The sequence below is a fragment of the Lissotriton vulgaris genome, chromosome 1_1 (genome assembly GCF_964263255.1).
Source record: "Lissotriton vulgaris chromosome 1_1, aLisVul1.2, whole genome shotgun sequence".
Taxonomy (NCBI): Eukaryota; Metazoa; Chordata; class Amphibia; order Caudata; family Salamandridae; genus Lissotriton; species Lissotriton vulgaris.
Genome location: NC_141685.1, coordinates 79,532,338 through 79,551,052, shown reverse-complemented (window position 1 = coordinate 79,551,052; position 18,715 = coordinate 79,532,338). Strand labels below are relative to the sequence as shown.

The following is an 18,715-nucleotide window of genomic DNA, read 5'->3' as shown; positions in this document are numbered from 1 at the left end:
GTGGGAATAGTACACTCAGTTACTGGCAGGGCATGAGGTAACCTAATAGCAGGATCAGTATTTTCCCCAAAAGTCGATAGTCAGTCTTGGGTCTCTAATCCAGACAAGGCCTCGAACCCATTAGAAGTAGTAATCAAGAGGAATTGTTCATGAAAGGAGCATGACTTGGTTTGTAGAAATAAACAAGGGGTAGTGCGCATGTGTTAGTGCTATTAGGTGTGATGAATTAGCAAGCCCTTAATAGGTGTCTCACCAAAGAAGGTCTGCAAAAGTTAATTAGAATACTGTCCACTTCGATATTTTTTGTAGATGCACTGACTCACCCAACCCTGCGTGCCATAATAATATCCTTTATTTCGGGTACATGGTGTGAGAAGTTGGCCTGATATATAGTGATCACTATTCTAGTGATCACTGTGTATCATACCAAACGACCCTTATTGATGATTGGTTGTAAGTCAACCTTATAGAGCAGCTATCCTAGTAGCATGGACAAGAGCAGTCTTTAGGCTAAACTCTAGAGGGCGTGTTAAGCCAGCTGTTATACCATCACATATACCCCTTGAACACCAAGTGAAAGGACACCACACAAGTTGTTATGAAAAGAAAGGATATTTATTTATAACACAAAAACCCTGGACTCTTTATGAGTCAGGGAGCTAAGCACAATACAAAACTCTTATAAAAATACTTTAAGACGCACAATTTACACAAATGCCCGAGGGGCACGAAAAACCATATACACTAAAAGTGGAATGCGAAATACTAGCAGGTAAGTAACAAGATCCAGAGGCTTCAGGATCGCTAGGACTACACAACTGAACCCTAAGGTTAGGAGCAGGAGGCCTAGGGAGATCGGGTGCAGAGTGTGCACTCTCACGCGGGATGCGGGACAAAGTCTATGGAGGCTAGTATTTCTTAAGTTACTGTTATTGGACGAATCCGACTAGGTAGACTAAAAACGAAAAAGGATCTGGACACTTAGATAGGGAACCTACGTTGGAGCACCAAAATGCTCGGGATACCTAGCCCGGGGGCTGCGGCTGCATAGGGTTCAAAAGACGTCGGGAATCCTCGTAGTAGTCTATGGAGCCTGAAAGAAGAAGTTGCTGGCAGGCGACCAGTGAAGATGTTCGGAGTGATCCAAGCCTGGATCGGTGATAGCGATGACCTGAAAGCAGAGGGGACTCAGTTCTTAATCACTAGCCAGTGATTGTGTGGGCACCAGGATGGCACCGGATGAAGTCACCTCGACCAGGTGAGTGGGCGACGCTGGACTCTGCTGTCCCTCGGACCAGGAGGCGTTGTCGGCGACCAGGCTGGAGGTGCGAGCTGTCCCACGAAGGTGTCTGCTGTCGGCGATGCTGGGACCAGGATTGGAGCAACAAGCCTTGGCAAAGGCAAGCCCACGCGGTGGAGTCAACATGGTGTCTGGAGTGGACCAGGAGGGTCCGGGGTGCTCCTCTTTTGGAAGGGAGCAAGGGCCAGTCTGGAGCAACCTGACCAGTGGTGAAATCGTCGTGGTACGTTGTCAGGAGGGCCACTAGCCAGCAGGTAAGTGACCGGACAACGCGGTGAGCAGCGAAGAGCAGAAGGGCCCCACACAGATCTCGTGGATGCTGGGGGACTGGACTTCGGTGCTGGAGCTGCTCAGGGTTAGGGCTTCTCAAACCCCAAAGCACTCACTCGAGGATCCCTCGGCGGTCGTGCTGGTTAAGCGTCGTGCCGTTTTGAAGATGGTCGGTCCCTTAGGTCTCGTCACACCCATGAATCTCAGCTGGGCTGATGATGCAGGTAGAGGTCAGAGATGCCAGGGAATCCGGGTCTCGTCGAGCTGGGCAGTCTTGGTCCGGAGGATGGACTTACAGCAAACCGCGATGCTTAGATGGTGCCTGCGGGTGCAGGGTGGCTACTCCTTAGCCACAAGGGAGAGTCTTCAGAAAAAGTCAAGAGTTCCTTTCGTGGAAAGTAGTTCAAGATTCAGAATTATCTAATTTGGGAAGGGGGCCTGCTCCTACCTTTATTCTAAAAAAAGGGGCTGGCACGCGACTAGGTCCTGCCCATGGGTGGGACCAGGAGGGGGGTGGTTACACCCCTTTCCCTTGTCCGGACTTTCCCCAGCTCAGGGGCTGGTGTGCCCCTGGAACTGGTTTAAGCCGGCATATGCACAGTGAGCACCGGGGTGCCACTTGCAGTCACCTTCCTCTCAGCCCTGCCTACCTGGGATACACAAAACCCTGTCTGGGATGGTGCTAGCACCGCCCCTGACAGGAAACCCTTTGTCCGAGCTCTCCTCGCTGGAAGGACTCCCAGCAGCAGGAGGTCAGACTTGTGTCTGTGGTGGCAGCATCCATTTTGTGATGCTGAGGCTCGAGTTAACTTTAACCAGGGTTCACAGTTACATACATGTCGTGTCCCTCTAAAAGGGTGGAATGCTAACCCCGTCGCCAGAATTGGCGAGGGTTTAGTATTCCAATTCGTATGACACCTTACTCGACATGTTTTGATAAAGCGATACCAACGTTGGCAAATAACCGGGAGGATTATAATGCACTTAAGAGGATATGGTACGCGTTATCATGGAACAGCTATTAGGACTTGGTTCCGCAAGCTGCAAACGGGCTCAGCTCATGCCAGAGCACCATCTCACATAATTCCAAGCACTCTGCCTTCAGGATTGTTAAGGCCTGCCATAGGAGTGACTGATAGGAATACATGTGTCCATTTTAGGGTTAGATATAGGGATACTATATCTAAAGCAAAGGGTGTTTACACTCCTTGCCCCAGCTGTCGTGCAGCCAGTTGTGTCAGATTTGGATGGCCAGCCAGGGGTGGCACAATACATGCTGCCGCCCCTGGTAGGCCCTGGGTACACCTATGCCCTGGGTACCTAAGGGACACTGTACAGGGACTGATAAGGTGACTCAGTATCCAATTAGATATGTACCTAGGGTACATGGAATCCATTTTACAGAGAGAGCAGTGGGCCTGGGGCCCTGAATAGCAGGGTCCCAGGTCAACTATGTCGAAAAACCAGCAAAACACCAGGCAAAAAGGTGGGGGTAACAATAGTCAGATATCCACCTTCCTACACATGGAAGCTTCTATGCCTTGATAGCCAGTCCGCACATTTATTGCGTAGCTGGTCCCATGACTCTTGCTGATCCCTCTTTAAAGTAGGTACTCCTGCCAGTACCAACACATAAGGGCAAGCAGCAGGCGTCAGACTCAGGACATCTTAATTAGCCATTCATACTTGGGCCGGCAGGAACATTAATCAGGGGTGTGGAATTTAATGAAATATGTACTTGTCCATGGGACAAGTAGCTTCATAAATCTACTTGTCTTGTAACAATATCCACTTGTCCCTTTGGTGCCACGTAGTGCGCCGTCAAATAATGGCAGCAATCTCATTACAGAAGAGCTCTGATAATAGCCTCTCTGGTTATGTCAGGCTAATACTATAGAAGGATTTGAATTTTGCAGTTTTTCACCAGCTCTTCTCTAATCTTTCCCATACTGAGAATAGTCAGAAATTTACCCCCGACAACGGCAGAAGTAAAGTTTCTTCCAGGGCTGGGAAAAATGTGGTTGGAGAAAAAGTGAACTTGTAAACACTCAACAGATTTCCTCTGGGGCACATTCATATTTGCTCATGCTAAGATGCAATTCACAAATATTTTCTAGGACTACGGTTTCCTGGCCTACTTATGGAAATTCATGTGACTTGAAAAAAATGTAAATCTGCATTAATACAAAGACATATATCATAGGTGAACTTTTGTGACTTTCTTTAACATTTGAGCCCCTAATTAAATCAGAGTTGACCAAGACCTTTTGTTTTTATTAAAATGCTATCTCTTCCTATCTATCAGCTGGCTTCATTGCGTGTGACCGCATTCTGCTCTTTTTTCAGTGCCAGGAATTTCTATGGCAATGTAGCTTTTATGAGACCAAATACTGGGGTCTAGTAAGAACACGCTGGCAAACACTACCTTATAATCCCCAGGTAGAGAAAGGAGCATAGTGTAGGCCAAGTGAGTAACCAGAAGATTAAACTACCCCCCACTTTGATCCAAAGTTCTTATTACACCAAGCAAGCAAAAAAAGTCATTGGAATCCTTTCCAGAATAGCTCTCTTGTCTCTTCCATCTAAGCATCTATCCATTCATCCTTTCACCCACTGATATCTAGCATTTCACCATTACATTGTCACCCATTCATTCTTTCATCCATTAGCCTTTTACCAATCTGTTCGTCCATCTGTTTATCCGTCAGTCCATCCGCTCACCCATATCCAAACCTACCCATCTATCTAAAACCTATCCATTTCAACCATTCATCCATCTGCTTATCCATACACCCACCCTTTCACTTCATCTATCCACCCTCCCTTTCACTCATCCATCCATCCATCCTTCCTTTCACTCATCCATCCATCCATCCTTCCTTTCACTCATCCATCCACCCACCCTTCTACCCATCCATCAATCCATCCTTCCACTCATCCATCCATTTATCCTTTACACTCATACTTCCTTTCGCTCTCTAATCCTTACGCCCTGTAACCCATCCACTCATTCACCCTTTCCTTCATTATAACATCCATTGTCCATTCACCATCCCGTCACTCAACCATCACTGTCGCCAATTCATTCATCCATCTAGCCACACTTACACTCCCTCATCCTTTCACCCACACATCCACCCATCCTTTCACTCACACCCTTTCACATTAATTACGAGTGTTTGTCTGCCGAGCAGCAGACAGAAGAGGCCCATCAAGAGCTCCACCTCTACTGTTGCTACTAAAGCGGGGCGTTTACGAAGCCCCTGTTCAAAGCTATCCTTCCATCTCCAAAGCTATCAATCAAACTGATCCATCCCACCTTCCTTTCACTCATCCATCCTTTTGCTCATCCATCCATCCTTTCACCCCACACATCCTCCTTTTCACTCATATTCATCCACCCTTTCACTCATCCCTCCATTCACACCATCTATTCACTCCCTCCATCCTCCTTTCCACTCATCACTCCACCTACCCTTTCACTTCCTCCATTTATGCTTTCGCTCATCCATCCACCCTTTCACCCCATTCATCTTCCGTTTTGCTCATATATCCATCCACCCTTTCCCTAATCCCTCCATCCACCTCTACACTCAACTCTCCACCCACCCATCCATCCATCAATCTATCCATCAACCCTTACACCCACCCATCCCCCTACCCACTCAGCCATCCATTCATCTACTCTATCTCTCACCCATTAATCCACCCTTTCAATAAGCCATCCATCCTTTCACTCATGAATCCACCTTCAACCCATCCATCCACTCACCTATCCCTTCATTTACCCTTGCACTTAACCTACTATTCTTTCACACATCCATCCTTTTACTCATTCATCCACGCATCTATCCATTCACCCTTTGACTTCACTCATTCATCCATCTATCCATCCAGCCTTTCATTCATTCATGCATCTATCCATTCACCCTTTAACTCATTAATTTATGCATTTATCATCCACTTGTGAACGTATTCATCCACTCTTTCACTTATTCATGCATGCAGCTATCCATTCACACTTTCACTCATTCATCCATGCTTCTGTTCATCCAACCTTTCACTCACTCACCCACCCACCCGCCCTTTCAGGGCCATTATGGGCCTTTGTCTGCGGACCTCCATACTGAAGAGGCCCATCAAGAACTCCACAGCTGCTGTAGTTGCTACAGCGGTGTGTTCACAATGCCTCTGGTGGAGGCACAAAGTGAGATGAGAGGCCTAATGCAAGGACAGAATTGGGGGGTGGCCTTCAGCCTGCAAGAAAGCCTCATGGGGAAACTAATGAGTTTGAATGTAAGCCCTCGATGATGAAAGATATGAGAGGCCAAGGTGAGCAGGGCAGGGATGTCCGAGAGGGCGGCAGAGGGTGGGGGTGGGGTTAGCAGGTTCAGGCACCGGGTGTAACATAAGGTCTATAGGAAAGGCAAAGTGCAAAGGAGGGGTTGCATGAGAAGGGAAAGCAAAGTGAGTTTAAGATGAGCAGGGATATTGGGGCCCTATGAGGCCCAGGAGTGGAGCAGAGCATACAAGGCAGGGATCAGACAGTTCAAGTCAGAGCAAGGGGCCAAGAGGCAGCTAAGGCAGCCTCTTATATGCCATTGCTGTTAGTGTACTGGAGCTGCAGAAGCTGGATGTTTGTCTCATGCTTGGGGAAAATAAAAGGACCAGGAAAGGGCCTAGAAGCCACACGAGTGCAGGCCCCAGCTTTTGCATTAACCCTTTCGCTGCCAATAAACTGCTCAGAGCAACTTATTAACTGGCTGTGACCTACAGGGTTGAACAGCTGTGTATCGGATTACCATAAAACTGTCTACTTGTCCTTTGGACAAAATACAAATTAAAACCTCTTGCACTCCTAGGAAATCTAGATGTCTCGGGCGTCGGGAGATAGGAATTCCCCACCCCTGATTAATGCACGAGGTACTAGACAACCTGTTCTGATTCGAGCCCCTGGGCCTGTTTAACCTATTAGCACCATCCCTGGCGGGGTTGGTATTTGAAATGGTTATTGGTATAGGGGGGTGGAGAGAGGGGAGGACCCATTTCTATCTATAGGAAATTGAGGCAGCCCCTGGATTTATCGTCTATCGGGTGAAGTGTGATTGCGGGAGCTGTAACTCTGGCGGTTTGCGACACAATTTCGGCATCTAAAATACTCATACCAACACCTACACTATCGATGGCCCTGCTCCCATCAACCTCTTTGATTTTGGCCACCTTTTCCCCCAATGTCCCCTTAAAATATTTGGCTACTAAAATAGCCACCCACCTTCTTATCCAGGGTAGATGAAAAGAACTGCTGGGGAAAGAGCCGTGACCTCATTCTATGCCAATCTTTGGAGAGGAGCTGTGTCTCCTGGAGGAGGCACACGTCTGCCTCCATGTTACCCAGGTAGGAAAGGATGGACCTCCTTTTATTGGGATTGTTGAGACCTCTCTCATTGAGATAGAGAATTTTCAGTGTGGGCTGGGAAATACTGTGTCATAGTGAGTGCACCAGCATTGGCCAGTATTTGGGTCCCTGTGATCCCTCTTCCCCCTGAGCTCCCAACGTCTGCCCAGCCTCCATTGCCCTTTGATCCTCTCTTCAACGCCTTTAACCTGCATACCAGTTCTCTTGTTGTTGTTGTTGTATAGCTTTATTTCGAAATATTTCATTTCATAAAAGCATTACAATAAAAATCAATGTGAACATAAAAGCAGTTATACAATTTGGCCATCAAAACTGACAGATCTCAAAAGGACAATGTAAAATATACAACATGGTAAGTAACATCCATTCTAAAAACATTTATACAAACACGTAATTATCATCTTTGGAAAAAATAAAAGAAAAGGGACACAGCAATAAACAGCCGGGCCAATAAAGTGTAAGTTGGCACCCTTACTGGAGGATCATTCTCCTCGCGGTTCTTATCCTCCAAGCCCACCCCAAGAATTTTGCCAGGCCACAAGCAAGCAGTGGGTGAGGGTCTGATCTTAACAGCTGTAGGGCCTCCGAGTGTGACCGAGTGCCCAGCCTCGTGCAGAGCGGTTTCAACCATCTGCGACGAGGAGCAGCATAGGCTGGGCATTCGAACATCAAATGGGGAATGGATTCCTCCCTGGTCGCACAGAAAGGGCAAGTTTCTATGGTTTGCCAAGGTGGTTTCCATTTAGCTGTCCTTGTGCCTAAAGGCAAAACCCCAACCCTAAATTTAAAATACAACGCCCTGTCTACTGGATTCAAAATCACATCAAGGTAGGGTTCTCTAAAAGGACGGCATTTGATAGCCACAAACTCTTCAGCGGATCTGCACAGATTCGAATGAGTCACTCTCTCATTATCCACCCACATCCAGAATATTTTCTTTAACAGCTGTTTGGGTGGTGAAGATCTATTGGCCCAAGCGTCATCCAGGCCTAAATCGCAAAGAAGGCGCTTTATTCCCAGGAGCCAACCGATCTTATGCCAACCCGGGGTTGAGAGAAGTTCGCTTAGTGCATCCGCATAACTTTAAAGTTCAGGGACATTCCATATACGGGCCCACAGAAGGAGGGGACGTAACTTGGCCTGATCGGCTATGGGTCGTGTTCCTGTATCAAGTAGTAGAGGTAGAGTGGGAGAGCTGTGGGGGAGCCTCATTAGATCTTTGTGGAACTTGTTCTCCAGTTGGGATAGAGTATCAAATTTCTGGGTACCCCACAACTCAGCCCCATACAATGCCGCACTCACAGCTTTTGCCTTGTAGATATCAAGTATCACCCCAATGGGTTTCAGGGATGAGGCGCGATGTTCTTTTAGGAGGGCGCCCGTAACCCTCCTATGTGTCAAGATGATTTTTTGGTGGTGCGCCTTCCAACTCATGGAATCACAAAGTCTGATTCCTAGGTAATCAAATTCCCTAACCCTTTCTAGTGGAACTGAGTCTAAAGATGGCGGGTGGACTGTCTTCCTGGGGGGATTCAGCACAAGGAACTTGGTTTTACTGATGTTGATAGCCAAGCCCCTTGCGTCACAAAAGCCCTGGAACCTCGTTAACAGGGTTTGGAGGCCCGTCGGGGATTTCGAAATCAGCAGGGTATCGTCTGCGAACAGGAGCGTTGGTATCTTCCTGCCCGCCAGGGAGGGAGCATCTGCATACCAGTTCTCCACCCTCTCCTCCCTAACCCCAACTTAGAAACCCATTAACCTCAAATTGTCCAGGGCCCGCCATTCGTGCGTGCGCGTCCTTGGAAGACGGAATAGTTGGGAACGTGTGTGGCCAGTTCCCTGTGTCTCTACACTCCCGTGTCTCTACGCTCCCCGCAGACTTCTTCGCCGCCCACCCAGCCATGCCAATGTCACTTATCTGTCTCTCAGTTGTTCACAGTGTCATCATGGGGGAATGTCTCCTTCGACAATGGCCTCCGGTTTCCTCTGACTTGGCAGTCAGCTTCAGAGAGACGAATCCATGCCCGGGCTTCTCATCCATCGTCACCTTGTGATTCTTACAGCGTTACTGTTCATATCTCTTTCCCCTTATTGGATTTTGTCATTTTATTGTCATTTTGTTCAATACATTTTACTTTAATTTTCTATTTCGGTTTGGGTTTTTATTGTTTTGCATTTTGACTTTTACCTTTTTGGTTTCTGCATAAATATTTTACATATTACCTTAAGTTAAGCCTGCCTGTTCGGTGCTTAGGTACCAGGGGGTTCATCCTAGGTTAATTGAATGGCTTTGAAAGTTCACTCTGACAACGGTTGTGATTGTTCCTCATCTACCGCAAATAATAATTCAGTTTCTTACAGAAACGATCTGAAATTATCTGCAAAACTGCAATTGATAACCTACCAGGATTGAAACACCCTGAGGACAAACTGGAATATGGGACTAGTATTGTGTGGCAATAGAACCTCTAAAAAAATTCAGCTTGCAGATGAACCAAGAATCACGCTTGAATGTCACACCTTTTTCAAACAAGATAGCCAGGAAAGTGTGAGAAATATATTGCAGCTCTTTGCATTTTGACAGCCCTAAGCAAATTTGAGAACAGAGTGGATGTATGTAGCAGAGGCGAGTCTGTTCACCCAATGGGAGTGGTCAGTGAGGGGGGGTGCTGGGTTCTTGCCTTCACCGGTTTTTGATGCCTGCTTGTGATGTTCTGCCAATTTCTTTTTTGTTTGGCTCCTGAGGTCATAAAATCGTTTTTTCAGGTCCTCTGTGTCTCTGGTGGTCACCCCAACTGCATTTACTTTGTCCAAAATGTCCAGCCAGATTTTTCTTTTGGCAGATTCTGCCACAGTGAGGGACTGCCTGCCAAACAGTTTGTGGTGCACCTTCACCACCTCCTCCACAAGGACCTTCAACTCCATGCTGCTGAATTTGAGTTTTCCCCTCCTCTCAGGCTGCTCTTTATCTTTGCTGCTTGACATTTTGCAGTTTTAAAAGTGCACCAAACCCTTTCTGCTGCTCAGTGACTCAGCTCAGCTCCAACTGCCTTTCCAGAAGCTTCTAATTAGTTGCAGCTGCCTGTGTAGCCACTTCCTGGTAGGGAGGGGGGTAGCACCTGATTGGCTGCCTACTCAAGTTTCACTTTTGTTTGCTTTCCGAATCGGTATTTACCGATTCAGTCGGTAAATACAGAATCGGTGAATACAGAATCGGTAAATACATAATCAGTAAATACCGATTGGGTATTTTCCGATTGTCCGATACCGAATTTTACCGAATCGGTATTTTTTACCGATTTTTTTTTTCTACATACCATTTACCAATTCTAAAATATCGATTCGGTAAAATTCGGTATTTTAGAATCGGTAAAATCGGATTACCTACATCTGGCCCTAGATGTCTTCTTTGACTACTACGGCTAATTCCTGTACTATGTGCTTGCAGGCCATGGTCTCCGGTTTCCTCTGACTTGGCAGTCAGCTCCAGAGACTAATCCATGCCTGGGCCCCTCATCCATTGGCACCTTGTGATTCTTACAGCGTTACAGTTCATATCTCATTCCCCTTATTGGATTTTGTCATTTTAGTGTCATTTTGTTCAATACATTTTACTTTAATTTTTCTATTTCGGTTTGGGTTTTTATTGTTTTGCATTTTGACTTTTACCTTTTTGGTTTCTGCATAAATATTTTACATATTACCTTAAGTTAAGCCTGCCTGTTCGGTGCTTAGGTACCAGGGGGTTCATCCTAGGTTAATTGAACGGCTTTGAAAGTTCACTCTGACAACGGTTGTGATTGTTCCTCATCTACCGCAAATAATAATTCAGTTTCTTACAGAAACGATCTGAAATTAAAACTGAAATCAAAACTGCAGTTGATAACCTACCAGGGTTGAAACACCCTATGGACAAACTGGAATATGGGACTAGTATTGTGTGGCAATAGAACCTCAGCTTGCAGATGAACCAAGAATCACGCTTGAATGTCACACCTTTTTCAAACAAGATAGCCAGGAAAGTGTGAGAAATATATTGCAGCTCTTTGCATTTTGACAGCCCTAAGCAAATTTGAGAACAGAGTGGATGTATGTAGCAGAGGGTAGTCTGTTCACCCAATGTGAGTGGTGATATCTTCTTTGCTGATCTGCCTGAAGTTATGATGCTGCTGACAGTAGCGTGTCTGCTAAAAGCGTGACTGTGGGAACTATAAAGCCAAATAAAAGAAAGTTATCTTCCGACACCGCAGTCTTCGCGACTGAGAGCAGTAACACTGAAGACTCTGAGACTCACAGCAGTAATTTCTCCTTTCAGAGCGTTATTGCTGCAGATGGAGTGAAGCCAAGAAGTAAGCACATTACCAAGGTACCAACAAAGTTTAATATTGTTCATTTGTATTAACTGTATCTCTTTTGCAGCATTTGGAAATGTATTTTCTAGTTTTGTTGCTTTTTCTTTAGTTTTTTATTGTAGGCTGTTATCTTCATTTTAAAGGGAAAGATGTTGTAGTGTGTGACCTTAATGCTGCAGTTTGCATTTCATTACCATCATTTGCTTATCCTGGAGAATCTCCAGGGTGGAGGAGGTTTGCTGTTCCAGAGTTCTTTCTTCAGCTTCTGGGCAGTTGTCGCTCTGTGGGGATCGGTGGTCCTGTTTCTCTGCTCTTCTTGTAGCAGCTCCTATCAGAGCTTCATCCTCCCGCCAACGATAATAAGATGTCAGGCATCACCCAGCACACAACACAGCCTATGATGGGCTAAGTCCATCTGCTCGGTGTAGTTAGAGCGCGGATAAAGTTCTCCGGACCCATCAGGCTGTGAATGTAACCTAAGGGCTTAAGATGAAATGTAGAGCTTACCTCCTTCCTGAGTGGCTCCAGTCTGCTGTGTGCAGACCCGATAGCTGGCAGCACCCTGCAGTATGTATGTATAAATCAGATTATGTTGGAAGTAACCTGCAATACAGTGGCAGCAGCACCCTGCCATAGAGTAGGATTTCTCATAGTGTATTGTTTCCTGGCACATTAACGGAGATTGTCTTTTAACTGGCAGAAGAACAACACTGACCCTACATTTTTCTGGGTTTGTCTTTTAAATGACATACACATTAGGAATGGCACTTTGTTCTGCTGGAATAATAACAGTTATCTTGCGCTCTATGTTGTTGCACGGATTGTTTTTTTTTTTTTTTGGAAAACCTTTATTTGAAAGTCAAGGCACACAGCTATTCAGCCTTACATCCCAGAGGCTAGGCAGCATTATAAGAGACGGATATATGGTGTACACAGTACAGGTTGAAAAATCGTATCAGGTTTAATTTTATAATACGGTAACAATAAACCTATAAGATAACAACCTAAAGAAACACTAAGAAAGGGTAAAGAGGCAAGGAAAAGTACGAAAGCGACAATACCCAGTTCCAGGGGATGGGCAGGGTCATAAGCCCACAAAGTGCAACTAAACTGTGTAAATTAAACGACAACGGGTGGGAAAGAGTCAGGATGTCAGTGGAACAACAAGTAGGTTGGAAGTGAGGGCTAGGGGGAAAGTCGAGCTTCCAGTGGGTCAGCGTCGGGAGGTAGGCAGATATCACCTCTATATTCATTCCATGCCCCCCAAACTGTTCTCCACCTCCTATGTTTGCCCCTGGCCACATACACCGTCTTTTCACGGACCATGCACCAATCCATATTGGTCTTCCATAGTTCCACAGAGGGGGGCGAAGGGGCCCCCCACTTCTGGGCTATGTCCCGCTTCGCCACCATATTCCCCAGGGTAACCCATTGGGTTTGAGCATTATTGTAATCCGTGGGGCCCCACACATTCAACAGGCAACGCCGGGCCTCCGCCGACAAAGCCACACCAGTCACCGCACGCATCACCGCATGAACTCGCCTCCAGTAAGAGGCTATAGCGTGGCACTCCCAGATGATGTGCATGAATGTGGCTAGTTCTCCACATCCACGCCTACAAAGACCATCCACTGAGAGTCCCATATGGATCAGTCTGGGGCCAGTCACGTAGACTCTATGGAGAATTTTCAGTTGGACCAGACGTAATCTAGCTGGAATTGCCACTTCCTTAGGAGAAGACACCGCACACGGTCCAAGGTCCCAGACCCAACTGCATTGAAGTCCCCACCAACTATAAGCAAGCCCCCTGGCAAGCCCAAAATGGCGCCTCCAAGATCTTGAAAAGTAGTCGTCTGTAAGCCAGGGGGGACATAAACAGAAACCAAAACCAGGGTACGTCCCTCCCATCTGCCCGTGACGGCGACGTAGCGTCCCCTCTCATCGACCACACTAGTCTCCACCTCAAACGGGAGAGACATGCGCACCATGATCCCCGCCCCGAGGAGAACCCTGAGTGTGCCACCATTTTAAAGCCTTTTCTGTTGAGTGCGTGGCATGTATTGCCAATGAGATGAGTTTCTTGTAACAAAATGACATCAGGCATGCATCTTTTAAACATTTGCAACATGTCCCCTCGCTTAATGCGATCACCCAGCCCATTAACATTCCAACTCAGAATATTTAGCTTCTTACCCCCCATCGTCGATGTACAGGCCCCCGCCAACCCCACAGGGAACAGCCGCTATAGCATATTCATCAGAAGGATAATTACCTTGCCATGGGAAAGAAAAGAGAAAGAAAACACACAAGAAACAGTTATACCAACCACCCCCCACCCTGCACCCCTGCATTAGACTAAAAAGCCCCCCCAACTAGCAGTGTGCCTGTCGCCCCAAAAAACTAATCTACGAAAAGCCCTTAGAGGAGTAAGGAGTCAGCCTATCCCCCCCGTATCCCCTGTTCCCTGAGAAAGAATGTCAGCAAAACACAATAGTCCGTGACTAACTGCCTGAGCAGACTCATCGTCCGAAGATGGTCCGAAGGGACCTCTCACTCCTGAAGATCGGGGCCGCCCGACGCCCCTTCCGACTGTTCCTCGGGCACGCTCCGGTGTTGGGGAAAGTGTCCAGCCAGTCCCCAGCCGCTTCTGGCATGTCGAAGAACAATGCTCGGCCATCATGTTCGATACGCAGTTTCGCTGGGAATAGCATTGAGTACTTCATCCCCAACTCTCTCAGCCTACGCTTCACGCCCATGAAACTTTGCCTACGCTTCTGCACCGCTTGGGTGAAGTCCGGGAAAAAGTTGATGTCAGCGTTCTGAAACTTTAGCGGCCCACCTCTCCTTGAGGCCTTCAGGATAGCGTCTCGGTCCCTAAAATTGAAGACCCTGGCGATGATTGGGCGCGGAGAGGCCCCCAGTTTCGGTCGGCCTCCAGGTAGTCTATGCGCTCGCTCAACCGAGAAGACCTTGCTGAGTCCACCGGGTGCTAGATGGTTCTGAACCAAGTTCTCGACAAAGAGATCAGTAGCATCCTCCTCCGCACCCTCCGGAACTCCAGTAATACGGACGTTCTGGCGCCTGGCCCGTCCTTCAAAGTCATCAAGCCTGCGGGCAAACAACATGTTCGCAGCTTTTAGGTCGCGGATCTCCGACTGTAGGTCCGTCACGTCAGAGGTTAAACTCGACGATTTTATGTCGAGCGACTTGACTCTGTTGTTAGTCTTGCCGAGATCGGCCCTGATCAAATTGATCTCGATGGCTAGTGTATTGACCTTATTTGTTAACACCTCATGTTGCTTATGCATCTCAGCCTTGATGCCCGCAATGGCTCCCATGACGTCCCGGAGGGTTGGATCTGAGTCATCCGGCGACACATCTCGCTGCATGTCTTTAGGCCGTCCTGTGACTCCGGGCGATCCCTTTGGGAGGGCGTAGCGATCGGAGATAGGGTTGAGAAAGGGACGTTTTCCTGCTGACTCTAGGTTTTCCTTTGTCTGAGTCTCCTCTGCCCGCCATGTTGGGCAAGAGGGTCTTTCAATCAGGAAGACTCCCCGGTCGTCGTTGAGGCCCCAAGTTGGTAGGCGTTAGCATCCGCCCCCACCGCTCATCCAACACTTCAGTCCACAGGATGACCTGGCCAATGCCTCAGAATGGGGCGGCCTTCCTCTCCCCAGACTGCCACCTTGTAGCAGCGCTGCAGTCGCCCACCTAATTCCGGGCTATGATGGCGTCGTCGTCCCCAACTTTCAACACGGTGTAACTTCACCTAGAAGACTCGGATCCTCGATCGGAGAACGAGTCCAGCGTCAGCAGCAGTTCAACAGCATGTTCCCACTACTGTGGGGCAGGATAGGCGACAGGATTAATTCGGAGGATCGGAGGGTCTTCGGAGCTCCGAGCTCACGCGGCCATCTTGGTTGCCCGCGAAGCTCCTCCCTCATTGCACGGATTGTTGGCTGCAATGCATTCCATGTTTCATTCAAACGTGCTTTCTACAGGGCACATATATGATTTTTTGCTGTAGTGAAATAATGCTCCTGTGTACTGTGGCAGACTCAGAAATATTGAAAAACTTAATGATTTCTCTTTCAGCACTTCATAGTAAAACCTTTCAATTTTTGACTCAGTCATTTGGCAGAAACATAACTTTGTACCATTAAAATAGTTGTGATGGGGAACATTCATGTGGGGTTAGGACTGGCTCGACCAGAGTGCTTGCTGACTTGGAGGAGTATGGAGTTGACCACCTTGCCTGGTCCGGTGTGGAACCAAGCCAGCGATGCTTTGCTGCAGGCTCATTTGCCCTGATACCTGGTCAACAGTTTGAGGAGGAGGAGGTGAAGAGCTGGCTAAGTGTGCCATGAGGCTGGCAGTTCAGTGCATCCCTGAGAAGTGAGCTTTGAGTCAATGTAGTGTTCCTCTTATACCACATGCAATTCATACTCTCCAAAGCCTCAAGAATTCCTGGGTCTAAAGGGCGGCTGATTCTGATTGGGTGCTTGATAGTTTTCCAGAAACTCATGTTCTTGATTGTTCATGTTTGTCTATAGTTGATAAAACAGGCTCAGGCGTTTTATCTCTTCAGTTGACACAAGCTGCAATATAAGTTTCTTTGTCGTTGCAAAAAAATATGATTGGCCAACGAGTCTCTGTAGGTCAAAGAATGGAAGGGCTGGGGAACTGTCAGTCATCTCACTGCTAAGCAGAGCAGTGTCATGCTTCATCCTCCGTCAGGCCTCTGATTTTAACTAACATCGCTTAGAACACTGGGACTTTAGAGACTATCCTTTTAATGAGAAAAACAAAACTACAAGTCCCATAAGCAATAGTGGTGGAAGGTGTCACACATGACCTAGGACAACATCCGATTCAGCACACCCAGTTCCATTTTTTAAGTATTTGACACAATATTGAATTTATAACCTTTGTTTTTTATGGTCATGAGTCACCAGAATACTAAAAACGTGTCTTTTATTTTCAAGGTCAATTAAGTAATGGTCACCAGCTTGGAAGCTCTGTTAATTTTTCAGTATTTGTCATTCATCTCCACATGTGGCTGGTTTGGGTCTGCCCCTTCATCATTCCCGATAACTCGCACAGGTAAGGAGCTTTTAGCAGCAACAGGATAAACCCATACTCGTCTGTAAGAAGTGCTCTCCGAGGCAGGTATCCGATCATTTTTGCGAAACAAGGAAGGGCCAATATCTGCTATGTACATTTGTTAAAATAAAACAGTCAAATCACAGTATACTGTTCCGGAGGTTAGGTCCCAGAGACATTATCTGTAACTGAACGCAGACACCCTAGGAAGCATGTGCTTTTAAGACAAGTTGCGTTCACTCACCTAAAGGTGACATGCTTCATCATTGCGCTATACTCCTCACCTGACGGGCTCCACAAGAGGGCACTTTGTCGCAGATCTTATATTAAGTACGCCGGATGAGCATAGTAGGACAGAGGATGTTTTGTCATAAGATGTGAGATTGGTGAAAGTATGAATATAAGATCAACTATCGGCCAGTTGCCGCAATATAGTTAATGTGATCTTCCTGGTCCATGTTGAGATTAAAAACAGTGGCAGAGAAATTGAGGAACTAATGGCCCCTATCACTGTGTGAAAGTGTTGATCACCTATGGACCTGCTGGTAAGCTGGGGTCTATACTTCAAATCAACTTTGTTCATGCCCTGTGTAGTCATGGAGCAATCTGTTGGCATTTTATCAGGACCAAATATGGGAAAATGGGTGAATGTGACCTAATCTTCTCCACAGCGTGAGGAGCTCTGTAACTCAAAGCCCTGCACGTGCATAGGTGATAAGGTGCCTATTACCATCTTACTACCACAGGTGAGCGCTGTCTAACAGAGTGCACTAGATACGATAACCCTCCTAACATTCAGGGCATACTGACTTATCCAATAGCGAGGACGCCGCATCAGAGGGCAACTGGTTTGAAAAGCCCATGCTTCCTAGAGTGCCTGCGTTCAGTTAGAGATAATGTCTGTGGGACTGAACCTCCAGAACAGTATACTGTGAGTTGATTTATATGAAGAATGTGTTTACTGGACTGTCATTTTCCTCAGCATCTCTTGTGCTATGTAAAATAAAACACAACACATCGGGAGGCCAACACATCTATCATACATTTAATGCAAAAATAGCAAAAGGCCAAGCAAACTAACAAGTGACAATTGTCTTTGCAATGCACGAGAGCATCCACCCTATAGCAAGTTGGAGTATATAATGCTAATGCTACACAATGTATTTTTATACACTTTTCTCCTAATACAAGTCAATGAAACCTGAACACGTGATAGAAACAGTTACTAAAACGACACTAATGAGTAGGAGGCAGGATCTTCTCTCGAGAGGAATGTGAGGAGTCAGTGAGGTGCAGATAAAAGATACACAGATAAGCTTCAGAATTCACTGTTTCTGGAAATAACACTTCTGTTTGTCAATATTAAATTTACTACAAGATGCAGGAAAGTGTGCAGATGGACATCACTAAATAAAATGGTTCTGGGCCCTAATACAATCATGTAACTTTGCAGGCATATTAAGGCGAACAGACACATCAAATTAATATAAGAATATTATAATTTGGTAATGTAATATATCAATGCATGTTGTGGCTTTCATGTGTAACCAGTTATCGGTATTAAAGAAACCAGTATATCCAGTTATGCTTTCTCAACTCCTTCTTCCTAGAAGCCACCACTGCTGCTAGCCAGCTGTATTCAGCAGTGCCTCTTGTGACCTGGAATCCTGCATTTAATCAATTCCAAAGGTTGTCAATGCTTCTAGCCAACTCCGGTCACTTGTGCCACTCGCACCCCACCACCCTTGGGCCTGTTATTCTTTTAGCCAGCTCCAGTCAGTAGTGGCCCCTCTGGTCTGTATGTAAGCCTACTAGCCAGCTCCTGTTAGTACTGGCCCCTGGGACCTGTTATCATTCCAGCCAACTCGAGTCATTAGTAGCACCTTGGGACTAGTGATCATACTAACCAGCTTCAGGCAGTATTGGCTCCCTGAGACCTATAATCCTGCTAAGTAACTCCAGTCAGTAGAGACCCTGTATCTTTAAATCCTGCAAATATTCAAAACCAGAGGTCAACTCTACTGCCAACCAGATCCAGTCATATTGACATGTATTGTTACCCTGCTTGTAATGAATAACAGAGGCCAACGTTGTTGCTAGCCAGCTCCAGTCACCAGTGGCCCGTCACATATTATCCTCAATAGGATCAATGCCCATGGCCTGTGCAGCGGCTAACCTCCTCTAGTCAGTAGTGACCTCCCAGACCTGGTATTCTGCATATAATCAGCAAGGCTTCGGCCCTAATAACACCACCCCAATAATTTATTTACATCA

The 18,715-nt window shown here is 46.7% G+C and overlaps 1 protein-coding gene across 1 annotated transcript in view; it reads left to right on the top strand.

Annotated features, from left to right (window-relative positions):
- LOC147737417 (uncharacterized) overlaps nucleotides 1–18,715 on the top strand; it is a 171,931-nt gene that overhangs the window by 19,379 nt on the left and 133,837 nt on the right. Inside the window, exons 2-3 of the mRNA XM_086929008.1 lie at nucleotides 11,302–11,352; nucleotides 16,324–16,441. The gene's annotated coding sequence lies outside the window, so the exon portion shown is untranslated. The remainder of the gene's footprint in view (nucleotides 1–11,301; nucleotides 11,353–16,323; nucleotides 16,442–18,715) is intronic.